Below are 17,319 nucleotides of genomic sequence, written 5' to 3'. Positions count from 1 at the left end.
GCTGTTCATGGACAGAAGAGCCTGTTTTCTTTAAGAGTGTAGCACCCTGTAAGTGCCATGCTCCCATGGAAGACCATACACCCAGGAGTTTATACAGTACCAACTGTGCTTGATTTAAAAAAAAAAAAGACATGGACTGGAAAGATGGCTCAGTGGTTAAGAGCACTGACTGAGTTCAATTCTCAGCAACCACATAGTGGCTCACAGCCATCTGTAATGGAACCCGATGCCCTTTTCTGGAGTGTCTCAAGACAACAACAGTGTACTTGTATATAATAAATAAATAAATCTTAAAAAAAAAAAGATTTAAAAAAAAAGACGCAAAATTGGATGGGTAGGGAAGAGACCAGGGGGGTTGAGGAGTTTGAGGAAGGGTGATTATGACCAAAATACATTGTACAAAATTCTCACGGACCAAATAAGAAAATGAGAAAAAGAGGGAAAAAGCTTGAGTAAGGTGTGTGCCCTTCCACTTGAAGGAAATATGTTAAAAGTATCACCTCTAACAGGCCTCAAGCAGGTACCAAATGCAATGACAGATAGAGCTGACACCCTAGGCTTGAGAACAGCAAGCAGTACTTTTCTGTCATTTATAAATTTCCATATCTAAGATATAATATAATACATATTATATTATATAATAATACAAAAAATTATAATAGCCCCAAACTTAGACAATGTTGAATACCAATTATCCCTTCACAAGACTTGAGGTTGTATTGTCAGAAATAAATATTTTCCTATTAGTAACAAAATGCCTCACAGATTATCTTAAAGGGTTGTCGGAATTGTTTTCTCATCACTGTGATACAACAGCAGCAACCTAAGGGAGCTGAATAAGAATCGGTTTTTAGCTCACAGGTCCAGGGGTTACAGTGACAGGAACTAAGTGTGCAACCATGTGAGCCCGCAGGAAACACTTTATAGCCGAGCCACAACAAGAAGAGGCCACTTGTTCACCCTGACCGAGGCTTCAGCCCATCGTTGCTTTCACCTCCCACTTTTGATCATGACATCAAAGCATCAAGAGCAAAACTCAAAACCACTGGGTCCCATGGTTTTCAAGAGCTTCAACAAAATCTCTTGCTGCCTTTCTGGTCAAGGGCCATGTAGAAGTATGTGTGAAACCCATTTCAAGCCCACACAGCTGAGCTCCTGGGGTTCTTTCTCACAAGATTCGCCAGGGGGAAGCCCTTTCCCCTAGATCGCTTTGTCTTTTAAACCCTGACTACTCAAAATGCGGTCCCCCGACCAGAAACAGCAGCATCACTTGAGAGCTCGTAATAAATGTAGAAGCAGGAGCTGACAGGTAAGCTAGGCAAGAAAAGTACTTGCTGCCAAACCTGATGACCTGAGTTTGACCCCAGAATCAGTGTGCTGGAGGGAGGGAAATAACTCCCTCAAGTTGTCCTTTGACCTCCACATATGTTTCATTACACTTGTATAGCCACACATATAAATGCAAACACACAAAAATAAATAAATAAATGTAATAAATAAATGAATGTAATAAATAAATGAATGTAATAAATAAATGTGAAAATAAATAAATGTAAAAATACATTTTAAAAAAATTAAAGGTAGACCCAGGAACAGTGACAATCTGCATACTCTCAGAACTCAGAGGATAAAGCAGGAGGAACAAGAGTTTGAGAGAAAAAGAAAAAAGATAAAGAGACAGACAGACAGACAGACAGACAGACAGGGAAAAAGATCAAGAAGGAGAAAGAATGTTTCAGCCATACCCCCAGACACACCTGATAATAATTTGCACTTTTCTAGGCTTACCATGTCATTCCTGTGTTTATTAGCATGTGAGAAGTCTTGAATGTACTATGAAATAATCTCTCCAGCCATCCACAGGTCCTGGAGGGAAAGGAAGGGATGCAGGTGTTCACAGTTCTGTATCACTGCAGGGGAAGAAATGATAGAGCTGAGCCAAGACATTCTTTCCCAGAGTGAGCATGAGTTCAAGCGCAGGGTAAGGGTGGGCCCCAAACAGCTGGCCACTTTCCCAGCCAGAGGATAGGGGTCCGCCCGGGCCGGGAGCACTTGGCCTGAACATTGACTGCAGACATCTTGGTTCCAGGACTCCTCCGAGAGTATTCTGCACAGGTGAGAGTGTAGAATACAGAAGCTAACAGCTTCTGGGACAGGCCAAAGCAACTCAGCTTCGGGACAGGTCCTGTTTTGGGCCTTCATCTTCTGCCAAGAGGGAGGTCCTAAGGCCAGATATCTGTGCACCTTTCCTGTAAGAGGAGAGCTTGCCTGCAGAGAGTGCTCTGACCACTGAAACTCAGAGGACAGAGCTAGTCTCCCAGGTCTGCTGACAGAGGCTAACAGAATCACCTGAGGAACAAGCTCTAACCAGAGACAACTATAACAGCTAGCTTCAGAGATTACCAGATGGTGAAAGGCAAATGTAAGAATCCTACTAACAGAAATCAAGACCACACACCATCATCAGAACGCAGCACTCCCACCCCACCTAGTCCTGGGCACCCCAACACAACTGAAAATCTAGACCCAGATTTAAAAGCATATCTCATGGTGATGGTAGAGGACATCAAGAAGGACTTTCATAACTCACTTAAGGAAATATAGGAGAGCACTGCTAAAGAGTTACAGGTCCTTAAAGAAAAAGAGGAAAACACAACCAAACAGGTAGAAGTCCTTAAAGAAAAACAGGAAAACACATCCAAACAGGTGATGGAAATGAACAAAACCATACTAGACCTAAAAAGGGAAGTAGACACAATAAAGAAAACCCAAAGTGAGGCAACGCTGGAGATAGAAACCCTAGGAAAGAAATCTGGAACCATAGATACAAGCATCAGCAACAGAATACAAGAGATGGAAGAGAGAATCTCAGGTGCAGAAGATTCCATAGAGAACATCAGCACAACAATGAAAGAAGATACAAAATGCAAAAGGATCCTAACTCAAAACATCCAGGAAATCCAGGACACAATGAGAAGACCAAACCTACGGATAATAGGAGTTGATGAGAATGAAGATTTTCAACTTAAAGGGCCAGCAAATATCTTCAACAAAATTATACAAGAAAAATTCCCAAACCTAAAGAAAGTCATGCCCATGATCATACAAGAAGCCTACAGAACTCCAAATAGACTGGACCAGAAAAGAAATTCCTCCCGACACATAATAATCAGAACAACAAATGCACTAAATAAAGATAGAATATTAAAAGCAATAAGGGAGAAAGGTCAAGTAACATATAAAGGCAGGCCTATCAGAATTACACCCGACTTTTCATCAGAGACTATGAAAGCCAGAAGAGCCTGGACAGATGTTCTACAGACACTAAGAGAACACAAATGCCAGCCCAGGCTACTATACCGGCAAAACTCTCAATTACCATAGATGGAGAAACCAAAGTATTCCACGACAAAACCAAATTCACACATTATCTTTCCACAAATCCAGCCCTTCAAAGGATAATAACAGAAAAAAAAAAAAAACAATACAAGGACAGAAATCACACCCTAGAAAAAGCAAGAAAGTAATCCCTCAACAAACCAAAAAATAGACAGCCACAAGAACAGAATGCCAACTCTAACAACAAAAATAAACGGAAGCAACAATCACTTTTCCTTAATATCTCTTAATATCAATGAACCAACTCCCCAATGAAAAGACATAGACTAACAGACTGGCTACACAAACAGGACCCAACATTCTGCTGCTTACAGGAAACCCATCTCAGGGAAAAAGACAGACACTACCTCAGAGTGAAAGGCTGGAAAACAAACTTCCAAGCAAATGGTCTGAAGAAACAAGCTGGAGTAGCCATTCTAATATCGAATAAAATCGACTTCCAACCCAAAGTTATCAAAAAAGACAAGGAGGGACACTTCATACTCATCAAAGGTAAAATCCTCCAAGAGGAACTATCAATTCTGAATATCTATGCCCCAAATGCAAGGGCAGCCACATTCATTAAAGACACTTTAGTAAAGCACAAAGCACACATTGCACCTCACACAATAATAGTGGGAGACTTCAACACACCACTTTCATCAATGGACAGATTGTGGAAACAGAAACTAAACAGGGACACAGTGAAACTAACAGAAGTTATGAAACAAATGGGCTTAACAGATATCTACAGAACATTTTATCCTAAAACAAAAGGATATACCTTCTTCCCAGCACCTCACAGGTCCTTCTCCAAAACTGACCATATAATTGGTCACAAAACAGGCCTCAACAGATACAAAAATATTGAAATTGTCCCATGCATCCTATCAGACTACCATGGACTAAGGCTGATCTTCAATAACAACATAAATAATGGAAAGCCAACATTCACGTGGAAACTGAACAACGCTCTGCTCAATGATAGCTTGGTCAAGGAAGGAATAAAGAAAGAAATTAAAGACTTTTTACAGTTTAATGAAAATGAAGCCACAACATACCCAAACCTATGGGACACAATGAAAGCATTTCTAAGAGGGAAACTAATAGCTCTGAGTGCTTCCAAGAAGAAACTGGGGAGAGCACACACTAGCAGCTTGACAACACATCTAAAAGCTCTAGAAAAAAAGGAAGAAAATTCACCCAAGAGGAGTAGACGGAAGGACATAATCAAACTCAGGGGTGAAATCAACCAAGTGGAAACAAGAAGAACTATTCAAAGAATTAACCAAACGAGGAGTTTGTTCTTTGAGAAAATCAACAAGATAGATAAACCCTTAGCTAGACTCACTAGAGGGCACAGGGACAACATCCTAATTAACAAAATCAGAAATGAAAAGGGAGACAACAACAGATCCTTAAGAAATCCAAAACACGAGAAAAAGCTCTTCCGGCCGGACCAGAACAAAGGTAGCTAGAGCGCAGGGTCGGCTGACACCCGCCAGCTACCCACGACCCCCGCCACAGGATTTTGAGACTGCTGGTGAGTGGAACACAGCTTCTGCTCCAATCTTTAAACAGTGACAACGACAACAAGTAACCCCAGAGATTACCAGATGGCGAAAGGTAAACGTAATAATCTTACTAACAGAAACCAAGACCACTCACCATCATCAGAACCCAGCACTCCCACTTCGCCCAGTCCAGGGCACCCCAACACACCGGAAAAGCTAGACACGGATCTAAAAGCATATCTCATGATGATGGTAGAGGACTTCAAGAAGGACTTTAATAACACACTTAAAGAAATACAAAGGAACACTGGTAAACAGGTAGAAGACAGTAAAGAGGAAGCACAAAAATCCCTTAAAGAATTGCAGGAGAACACTGCTAAAGAGTTACAAATCCTTAAAGAAAAACAGGATAACATAATCAAACAGGTAGAAGTCCTTACAGAAAAACAGGAAAACACATCCAAACAGATGATGGAAATGAACAAAACCATACTAGACCTAAAAAGGGAAGTAAACACAATAAAGAAAACACAAAATGAGGCAACACTGGAGATAGAAACCCTAGGAAAGAAATCTGGAACCATAGATACGAGCATCAGCAACAGAATACAAGAGATGGAAGAGAGAATCTCAGGTGCAGAAGATTCCATAGAGAACATCAGCACAACAATCAAGGAAAATGTAAAATGCAAAAAGATCCTAACTCAAAACATCCAAGAAATACAGGACACAATGAGAAGACCAAACCTACGGATAATAGGAGTGGATGAGAATGAAGATTTTCAACTCAAAGGACCAGCAAACATCTTCAACAAAATTATAGAAGAAAACTTCCCAAATGTAAAGAAAGAGATGCCCATGAACATACAAGAAGCCTACAGAACCCCAAATAGACTGGACCAGAAAAGAAATACCTCCCGACACATAATAATCAGAACAACAAATGCTCTAAATAAAGATAGAATACTAAAAGCAGTAAGAGAAAAAGGCCAAGTAACATATAAAGGCAAGCCTATCAGAATTACACCAGATTTCTCACCAGAGACTATGAAAGCCAGAAGATCCTGGACAGATGTTATACAGACACTAAAAGAACACAAACTCCAGCCCAGGCTACTATACCCAGCCAACTCTCAATTAACATAGATGGAGAAACCAAAGTATTCCACGACAAAACCAAATTCACACATTATCTCTCCATGAATCCAGCCCTTCAAAGGATAATAACAGAAAAAAAACCAATACAAGGACAGGAACCACGCCCTAGAAACAACAAGAAGGTAATCCCTCAACAAACCTAAAAGAAGACAGCCACAAGAACAGAATGCCAACTTTAACAACAAAAATAACAGGAAACAACAATTACTTTTCCTTAATATCTCTTAATATCAATGGAATCAACTCCCCGATAAAAAGACATAGACTAACAAACTGGCTACACAAACAAGACCCAACATTTTGCTGCTTACAGGAAACTCATCTCAGAGAAAAAGATAGACACTACCTCAGAATGAAAGGCTGGAAAACAATTTTCCAAGCAAATGGTATGAAGAAACAAGCTGGAGTAGCCATTCTAATATCTGATAAGATTGACTTCCAACCCAAAGTCATTAAAAAAGACAGGGAGGGACACTTCATACTCATCAAAGGTAAAATCCTCCAAGAGGAACTATCAATCCTGAATATCTATGCTCCAAATACAAAGGCAGCCACATTCATTAAAGAAACTTTAGTAAATCTCAAAGCACACATTGCACCTCATACAATAATAGTGGGAGACTTCAACACACCACTTTCACCAATGGACAGATCATGGAAACAGAAACTAAACAGGGACACAGTGAAACTAACAGAAGTTATGAAACAAATGGGCTTAACAGATATCTACAGAACATTTTATCCTAAAACAAAAGGATATACCTTCTTCCCAGCACCTCACAGGTCCTTCTCCAAAATTGACCACATAATTGGTCACAAAACAGGCCTCAACAGATACAAAAATATTGAAATTGTCCCATGCATCCTATCAGATCACCATGGACTAAGGCTGATCTTCAATAACAAAATAAATAATAGAAAGCCAACCTTCACGTGGAAACTGAACAACACTCTTCTCAATGATACCTTGGTCAAGGAAGGAATAAAGAAAGAAATTAAGGACTTTTTAGAGTTCAATGAAAATGAAGCCACAACATACCCAAACTTATGGGATGCAATGAAAGCATTTCTAAGAGGAAAACTCATAGCTCTGAGTGCCTCCAAAAGGAAACTAGAGAGAGCACACATTAGCAGCTTGACAACATACCTAAAAGCACTAGAACAAAAGGAAGCAAATTCACCCAAGAGGAGTAGATGGCAGGAAATAATCAAACTCAGGGGCGAAATCAACCAAGTGGAAACAAGAAGAACTATTCAAAGAATCAACCAATCAAGGAGCTGGTTCTTTGAGAAAATCAACAAGATAGATAAACCCTTAGCCAGACTCACTAGAGGGCACAGGGAAAGCATCCTAATTAACAAAATCAGAAATGAAAAAGGAGACATAACAACAGATCCTGAAGACATCCAAAACACCATCAGATCCTTCTACCAAAGGCTATACTCAACAAAACTGGAGAACCTGGATGAAATGGAGAAGTTCCTAGACAGATACCAGGTACCAAAGTTGAATCAAGATCAGGTTAATGATCTAAACAGCCCTATATCCCCCAAAGAAATAGAAGCAGTCATTAATAGTCTCCCAACTAAAAAAAGCCCAGGACCAGATGGGTTTAGTGCAGAGTTCTATCAGACCTTCAAAGAAGATCTAATCCCAGTTCTTCACAAACTAGTCCACAAAATAGAAACAGAAGGTACTCTACCCAACTCCTTCTATGAAGCCACAATTACTCTGATACCTAAACCACAAAAAGACCCAACAAAGATAGAATACTTCAGACCAATATCCCTTATGAATATTGATGCAAAAATCCTCAATAAAGTTCTAGCTAACCGAATCCAAGAACACATCAAAACAATCATCCATCCTGACCAAGTAGGTTTCATCCCAGGGAATGCAGGGATGGTTCAATATACGGAAATCCATCAACGTTATCCAGTATATAAACAAACTCAAAGACAAAAACCACATGGTCATCGCGATAGATGCAGAAAAAGCATTTGACAAGATCCAACACCCATTCATGATAAAAGTCCTGGAAAGATCAGGAATTCAAGGCCCATACCTAAACATGATAAAAGCAATCTACAGCAAACCAGTAGCCAACATCAAAGTAAATGGTCAGAAGCTTGAAGCAATCCCTCTAAAATCAGGGATTAGACAAGGCTGTCCACTTTCTCCATACCTATTCAACATTGTACTTGAAGTCCCAGCCAGAGCAATTCGACAACAAAAGGAGATCAAGGGGATACAAATTGGAAAAGATGAAGTCAAAATATCACTTTTTGCAGATGATATGATAGTATATATAGGTGACCCTAAAAATTCCACCAGAGAACTCCTAAGCCTGATAAACAGCTTCGGTGAAGTACCTGGATATAAAATTAACTCAAGCAAGTCAATGGCCTTTCTGTACACAAAGGATAAACAGGCTGAGAAAGAAATTAGGGAAACAACACCCTTCTCAATAGTCACAAATAATATAAAATACCTTGGCGTGACTCTAACTAAGGAAGTGAAAGATCTGTATAATAAAAACTTCAAGTCTCTGAAGAAAGAAATTATAGAAGATCTCAGAAGATGGAAAGATCTCCCATGCTCATGGATTGGCAGGATCAACATTGTAAAAATGGCTTATCTTGCCAAAAGCAATCTACACATTCAATGCAATCCCCATCAAAATTCCAAATCAATTCTTCAACGAATTAGAAAGTGCAATCTGCAAATTCATCTGGAATAACAAAAAACCTAGGATAGCAAAAACTCTTCTCAAGGATAAAAGAACCTCTGGTGGAATCACCATGCCGGACCTAAAGCTTTACTACAGAGCAATTGTGATAAAAACTGCGTGGTACTGGTATAGTGACAGACAAGTAGACCAATGGAATAGAATTGAAGACCCAGAAATGAACCCACACACCTATGGTCACTTGATCTTCGACAAGGGAGCTAAAACCATCCAGTGGAAGAAAGACAGCATTTTCAACAAATGGTGCTGGCACAACTGGTTGTTAACATGTAGAAGAATGCGAATCGATCCATTCCTATCTCCTTGTACTAAGGTCAAGTCTAAGTGGATCAAGGAACTTCACATAAAACCAGAGACACTGAAACTTATAGAGGAGAAAGTGGGGAAAAGCCTTGAAGATATGGGCACAGGGGAAAAATTCTTGAATAGAACAGTAATGGCTTGTGCTGTAAGATTGAGAATTGACAAGTGGAACCTCATGAAACTGCAAAGCTTCTGCAAGGCTAAAGACACCATCAATAAGACAAAAATACCACCAACAGATTGGGAAAGGATCTTCACCTATCCTAAATCAGATAAGGGACTAATATCTAATATATATAAGAACTCAAGAAGGTGGACTCCAGAAAGTCTAATAACCCCATTAAAAAATGGGGCTCAGAACTGAACAAAGAATTCTCACCTGAGGAATACCGAATGGCAGAGAAGCACCTGAAAAAATGTTCAACATCCTTAATCATCAGGGAAATGCAAATCAAAACAACCCTGAGATTCCACCTCACACCAGTCAGAATGGCTAAGATCAAAAATTCAGGTGACAGCAGATGCTGGTGAGGATGTGGAGAAAGAGGAACACTCCTCCATTGTTGGTGGGATTGCAAGCTTGTACAACCACTCTGGAAATCAGTCTGGCGGTTCCTCAGAAAATTGGACATAGTACTACCGGAGGATCCAGCAATACCTCTCCTGGGCATATATCCAGAAGATGTCCCAACCGGTAAAAAGGACACATGCTCCACTATGTTCATAGCAGCCTTATTTATAATAGCCAGAAGCTGGAAAGAACCCAGATGTCCCTCAACAGAGGAATGGATACAGAAATTATGGTACATTTACACAATGGAGTACTACTCAGCTATTAAAAAGAATGAATTTATGAAATTCCTAGCCAAATGGATGGACCTGGAGGGCATCATCTTGAGTGAAGTAACACAATCACAAAAGAACTCACACAATATGTATTCACTGATAAGTGGATATTAGCCCAAAACTTAGGATACCCAAGATATAAGATACAATTTGCTAAACGCATGAAACTCGCGAAGAATGAAGACCAAAGTGTGGACACTGTGCCCCTTCTTAGAATTGGGAACAAAACACCCAGGGAAGGAGTTACAGAGACAAAGTTCGTAGCTGTGATGAAAGGATGGACCATTTAGAGACTGCTGTATCCAGGGATCCATCCCATAAGCAGCTTCTAAACGCTGACACCATTGCATACACTAGCAAGATTTTGCTGAAAGGACCCAAATATAGCTGTCTCTTGTGAGACGATGCCGGGGCCTAGCAAACACAGGAGTGGATGTTCACAGTCAGCTATTGGATGTATCACAGGGCTCCCAATGGAGAAGCTAGAGAAAGTACCCAAGGAGCTAAAGGGATCTGCAACCCTATTGTTGGAACAACATGATGTACTAACCAGAACCCCGGAGCTCTTGACTCTAGCTGCATATGTATCGAAAGATGGCCTAGTCGGCCATCACTGGAAAGAGAGGCCCATTGGACTTGCCAACTTTATATGCCCCAATATAGGGGAATGCCAGGGCCAAAAGAATGGGAATGGGTGGGTAGGGAAGTGGGGGGCGCTATGGGGGACTTTTGGGATAGCATTGGAAATGTAACTGAGGAAAATATGTAATAGAAATATTAAAAATTAGAAAAAAAAGAAATCCAAAACACTACCAGATCCTTCTACAAAAGGCTATACTCAACAAAACTGGAAAACCTGGATGAAGTGGACAAATTTCTAGTCAGATACCAGGTACTAAATTTAAATCAGGATCAAGTTAATGATCTAAAAAGTTCCATATCCCCTAAAGAAATAGAAGCAGTCATTAATAGTCTCCCAGCCAAAAAAAGCCCAGGACCAGATGGGTTTAGTGCAGAGTTCTACCAGACCTTCAAAGAAGATCTAATTCCAGTTCTGCACAAACGATTCCACAAAATAGAAGTAGAGGGAACTCTACCCAACTCATTCTATGAAGCCACAATTACTCTGATACCTAAACCACAGAAAGATCCAACAAAGATAGAGAACTTCAGACCAATTTCCCTTATGAATATAGGTGCAAAAATACTCAATAAAATTCTCGCTAACCGAATCCAAGAACACATTAAAGCAATCATCCATCCTGACCACGTAGGTTTTATTCCAGGGATGCAGGGATGGTTTAATATATGGAAATCCATCAACATAATCCATTATATAAAGAAACTCAAAGACAAAAACCACATGATCATCTCGTTAGATACAGAAAAAGCATTCGACAAGATCCAACACCCATTCATGATAAAAGTCCTGGAAAGATCAGGAATTCAAGGCCCATACCTAAACATGATAAAAGCAATCTACAGCAAACCAGTAGCCAACATCAAAGTAAATGGTGAGAAGCTTGAAGCAATCCCACTAAAATCAGGGACTAGACAAGGCTGCCCACTTTCTCCCTACCTATTCACTTGAAGTACTATTGTACTTGAAGTCCTAGCCAGAGCAATTCGACAATAAAAGGAGACAAAGTGGATACAAATTGGAAAAGATGAAGTCAAAATATCACTTTTTGCAGATGATATGATAGTATATATAAGTGACGCTAAAAATTCCACCAGAGAACTCCTAAGCCTGATAAACAGCTTCGGTGAAGTACCTGGATATAAAATTAACTCAAGCAAGTCAATGGCCTTTCTGTACACAAAGGATAAACAGGCTGAGAAAGAAATTAGGGAAACAACACCCTTCTCAATAGTCACAAATAATATAAAATACCTTGGCGTGACTCTAACTAAGGAAGTAAAAGATCTGTATGACAAGAACTTCAAGTCTCTGAAGAAAGAAATTATAGAAGATCTCAGAAGATGGAAAGATCTCCCATGCTCATGGATTGGCAGGATCAACATTGTAAAAATGGCTTATCTTGCCAAAAGCAATCTACACATTCAATGCAATCCCCATCAAAATTCCAAATCAATTCTTCAACGAATTAGAGCAATCTGCAAATTCACCTGGAATAACAAAAAACCTAGGATAGCAAAATCTCTTCTCAAGGATAAAAGTACCTCTGGTGGAATCACCATGCCTGACCTAAAGCTTTACTACAGAGCAATTGTGATAAAAACTGCGTGGTACTGGTATAGTGACAGACAAGTAGACCAATGGAATAGAATTGAAGACCCAGAAATGAACCCACACACCTATGGTCACTTGATCTTGGACAAGGGAGCTAAAACCATCCAGTGGAAGAAAGACAGCATTTTCAACAAATGGTGCTGGCACAACTGGTTGTTATCATGTAGAAGAATGCGAATCGATCCATTCCTATCTCCTTGTACTAAGGTCAAATCTAAGTGGATCAAGGAACTTCACATAAAACCAGAGACACTGAAGAGGAGAAAGTGGGGAAGAGCCTTGAAGATATGGGTACAGAGGAAAAATTCCTGAATAGAACAGCAATGGCTTGTGCTGTAAGATCGAGAATTGACAAATGGAACCTCATGAAACTGCAAAGCTTCTGCAAGGCAAAAGACACCGTCAATAAGACAAAAAGGCCACCAACAGATTGGGAAAGGATCTTTACCTATCTTAAATCAGATAGGGGACTAATATCCAATATATATAAAGAACTCAAGAGGGTGGAGTCCAGAAAATCAAATAACCCCATTAAAAAATGGGGCTCAGAGCTAAACAAAGAATTCTCACCTGAGGAATACCGATTGGCTGAGAAGCACCTGAAAAAATGTTCAACATCCTTAATCATCAGGGAAATGCAAACCAAAACAACCCTGAGATTTCATCTCACACCAGTCAGAATGGCTAAGATCAAAAATTCAGGTGATAGCAGATGCTGGGGAGGATGTGGAGAAAGAGGAACATTCCTCCATTGTTGGTGGGATTGCAAGCTTGTACAACCACTCTGGAAATCAGTCTGGCGGTTCCTCAGAAAATTGGACATAGTACTACAGGAGGATCCCGCAATACCTCTTCTGGGCATATATCCAGAAGATGTCCCAACCGGTAAAAAGGACACATGCTCCACTATGTTCATAGCAGCCTTATTTATAATAGCCAGAAGCTGGAAAGAACCCAGATGCCCCTCAACAGAGAAATGGATACAAAAAATGTGGTACATTTACACAATGGAATACTACTCAGCTATTAAAGAGAATGAATTTATGAAATTCCTAGGCAAATGGTTGGACCTGGAGGGCATCATCCTGAGTGAGGTAACACAATCACAAAAGGACTCAAATGATATGTACTCACTGATAAGTGGATATTAGCCTAGAAACTTAGTATAGCGAGATATAAGATACAATTTGCAAAACACATGAAACTGAAGAAGAACGAAGACCAAAGTGTGGACACTTGGCCCCTTCTTAGAATTGGAAACAATCACCCATGGAAGGAGTTACAGAGACAAAGTTTGGAGCTGAGACAAAAGGATGGACCATCTAGAGACTGCCATATCCAGGGATCCATCCCATAATTAGCCTCCAAACAATGACAGCAAGGGATTGTACGGGGGAGGAACTGAGGCCAGTCCACAGCAAAACTTGTTATGCAGTTGAGGATGGCATTGAACATCTGATCTGCCTGCTTCTATCTCCCAAGTTTTGGGCTTTCAGGCATAGACCCCAAGTTCAGTTTATGCAGTATTAGGAATTAAATCCAGGTCTCCATTCTGCCAGCTAAGCTACATTGCCAGCCTGGCTCTACCTCTTATCCACAGCACGACTCACCATTCCTATATATGGCAAACAAGAAAGAAAGCAGCATAGATGGATCTGAAATCAGAATGCTTTACTAAAATAAGTCAAGTATAGAAAGATAAATATCTCAGGATTTCACTCATCTATAAAATCTACAGAAGCTAAGTGTATAGAAGGTAGTTACCAGGTACCAGAGGCTGGGGAGGGTACAGGAAAGGGATAGATGGGAAGGGATTGGTGATCAGGGGCAAATCAGCCAGCTAAGAGAAATAAGCTGTGCCCTGCTTATTACACAGAAGGGTGATTGTACTCCTCAATATAGAGTCACTGATCCAAAGAACCCAAAGAGAGGATTTTACTGTTCTTATTAAAAAGGAAACAGCAATTCCCTGATGTTAGATAAGCAACATATTCCGCGTTGCTCCTTGGAAGAGGGGTAAACGTACCTACACATCGCTCAGACCCCCTAAAGATGCACAGCCACTATCTACCAATTAAAAATATTAATGTAACTGTAGGATGGCCACCCAAAAGACAAGGATGCAAATCCAAGGTTACAGAGTGTCTGAGGCACTTTGAAAAGAAGGCCACGGGTGCTAGGGATGGGGCCTTCCCCCACAGGAATGGCTTCTGAGAGCTAAGGCAGAGTGGCTAAGTCCTCCGAAGACACCCTGCCACATTTAAAGCGTTTTTGCAGAGGGAGCTAAGCTGCTGATTTCTTGGATGGAGCACAAAGTCACAAACACCTGATGACAAGTGTTACTGCTTCTTCTCCTGGCCCTTGGAAGAGACTAGATGAGGTCAGGCAGGTGGTGGTCTCGGGCCAGTAAGTGGGCGGAGCCTACGGAAGGGCTACTGGGCTGTTGCTGGGACCGGAGTCAGGAAGGCCTCCAGAGGAAGTGGTTTTCCTTCGGCTTGCTAAGAGCAACAAAGGCTCTGGGAAAACAGGATGCCGTGGGAAGGTGGGTGACCCAGAACTTGTAATGTGTGCTTCTTCAGCTCTGAAAATGTCTGCTCACAGTATCATCTTTTAGACTGGAGCCCCAACCCGTAAACAAGTCTTAACAGTATTCCTTTCGATCAAAATACAGCCTAATCCCCTTGAAGGTCACGTTGCCATGGTTTCTGAACTTCTTACTGGGTCCTAGACTGCAACGCTCAGAGGTCAAATTTCCCGCATAACAAACACATCTATCTACCATGGAGAACAGAGGAAAACACAGGGACGGAAAATCACAGTCGGTCAGGGGCACATATGAGTTGTTTTGGTGAGCGCCTGGCTTGCTTCAGGTCACAAAATGATTATCACTGAAGTGCCCTCCGCTGGCCGAGCAGGCAGCCTCAGCCTCTGGATTCCCCCTTTGCCCTAGAGTCACGGGCAGAAATAGGCTTTGAAAGGGGAGAGTCTCTGCAGGTTGTCCTCTTGGTTCCTTAGTTCAGAGATGCTCAGAATAGAATCCATGGAAGAAGAAAGACCAGCCTACAATATTGCCTCTTTTAACCCAATCTTTAATTTTATGTGGGAAATTCCCTTTAATCTTACAGCAAAGGCCTTCAAGTTTTCTTTACTTTTAGTCTCTTAAATGACTGCCAGCAGAGGACCACAGAACCAGAAACTCTGCATTCAGGACTTAACCTTATGCCGTGTGTTTTATCTTACTTCCCCCCCCCCCCCCCACATACACACTCTCCAGCTCTGCCTAAGCAATTTCACTTTGTGATCTGTTTAGTAAAAAAGACTAAAGTGATCCAGTTCTATAATTAAAGCTGAGGCCAGGTTCCTTCCTCACAGGCCCACACCTCACAGTAACAAAGAGAAAAGGAAAGAGCCCTTCTGCCATTTCTCCACATCCTTGGGCACATAGGGAAAAGCAGGAGGGTCCGAGGAAATACTCCAACCTGATAGCCACAGCCCAGGACACTTCATGACAGGCAGAACAGCTGTAACTGGATGGGTTATTGTCACAGAAATCTTTTGAACATTTCAGAGAATCTGGAGGACAGTGGTGCCTCATAACCACCAACAATGTTAGACAGGGAAGAACAGTGGCTTCCATAAGAGGAGAAAGCTTTGAGATGTAGGGAGCACTTTTGATGAACTAGATTGAGACAGAACTCAGAGAACCAGTCTAGTGTTCCAGGTGCTAATTTTTCCCTAGCTTTATTGAAGTCTACTCAACAAGATGTTACCTGTTTAAAGCATCCATATATGTACTGGGACATAACCCACCATCAAGTTGGCTAACACTTCTTTCATCTCAACTTGTGATCATAGTGTCTGTTTGTCCCCAGAAGGAATAGTCAGTACCTCAGAGAAAAAGCCACAGTCTCCTGTTCTTTGTAGAATTATTCACTATAGCAGAAATATAGAATTGATTGAGGCATCAGTGATACATATACAAAAAAAAAAATGGGGGCTACATAGATGCATGCACACACATGCAGTGAATATTATTCAGCCATGAAAAGGAAGAAAATCTTGCCTCCTGGGAGAATGGGGATAAACCTGGAGGGCATTTTCCTAAGCAAAAGAATTTGGAAAGAAAAAGACAAGGATTGCAGGATCACACTTGTAAATGGAATCTTTTAAAGGCTGGTGGTTGCCAGAAGCTGGGGGGGGGGGGGGGGGGAGTGGCAGAGATATGGGTCAAATGTTATTCCTTTGAATGCATGAACTGGGTATAGAAAAGGCTCTTAGAAGTTACAGGTTAAGCCGCCCGTTGTTTACCACTCTAGAGGCGATTAGACGTGGAAGAATGGAGTTGATAAATGAAGTGGACTGAAGCCCCATGCGATAGCTGACTTTATTCAGAGCATCAGACAATTTATACCCTCAGAGTTAGGAAGAATCACACCAATGAAGTGTGCAGTCACAAGAACAAGCTGCACATGGCAAAAACATGTTTCTCCATAGAGGCACACGGACAGAAAAACAGTATCCAGGGGTAACGAGTAATGTGGAGTAAACTCACTCCTATCTGCTACACGTGGGAGGGCCACAAGAACATGTTCCATGTTTTTAAGAAGCTGAGGTTACAAGACTCTTGTTTTCTTGACGTTTTCTCACACGCACACAGAATTTTCCTCACAAGATTCCATTCTTGAACTGCCTTCTGACAGCCTGTGAACGAGCAGCCCTTTCCAATCCTTCGCACATAGACTCTCTGAAACGCAATCTCACCCTTGTGTTTACAGTAAGGCTTTGCTTTTACATTCTAATTTCTGCTCTGCGGCATTTGTCACAGTTCCAGTTTGAGTACTACAGTCTTCAGCAGTTAAGGGGAGGCGTCACGTCTAAGAGAAAAAGCTGTATTGTAAAGACCTGTCTGGGAAGGAGAAGGGCGGGGCGGGGAAGATTGTCCATACAGGGCCTGATAGCAGAGACCCCAAGCTCCTGGGATCAGGAGCCCAGCTTCCAGTGCTGCTTCCCCTCAGCTGCAAAGAGGCTTCACTTAAGTGCTTAAGTGCCTTGTCACCCAGGGCCTCGTCTCCTTATGTGTCATGTGGCAATTAGGTGCAAAATGCTGGTCTGTTTC

The sequence above is a fragment of the Mus caroli genome, unplaced genomic scaffold, assembly GCF_978045245.1.
Source record: "Mus caroli unplaced genomic scaffold, Mus_caroli_1 scaffold_1, whole genome shotgun sequence".
NCBI lineage: Eukaryota > Metazoa > Chordata > Mammalia > Rodentia > Muridae > Mus > Mus caroli.
This window is presented reverse-complemented; position numbering follows the sequence as displayed.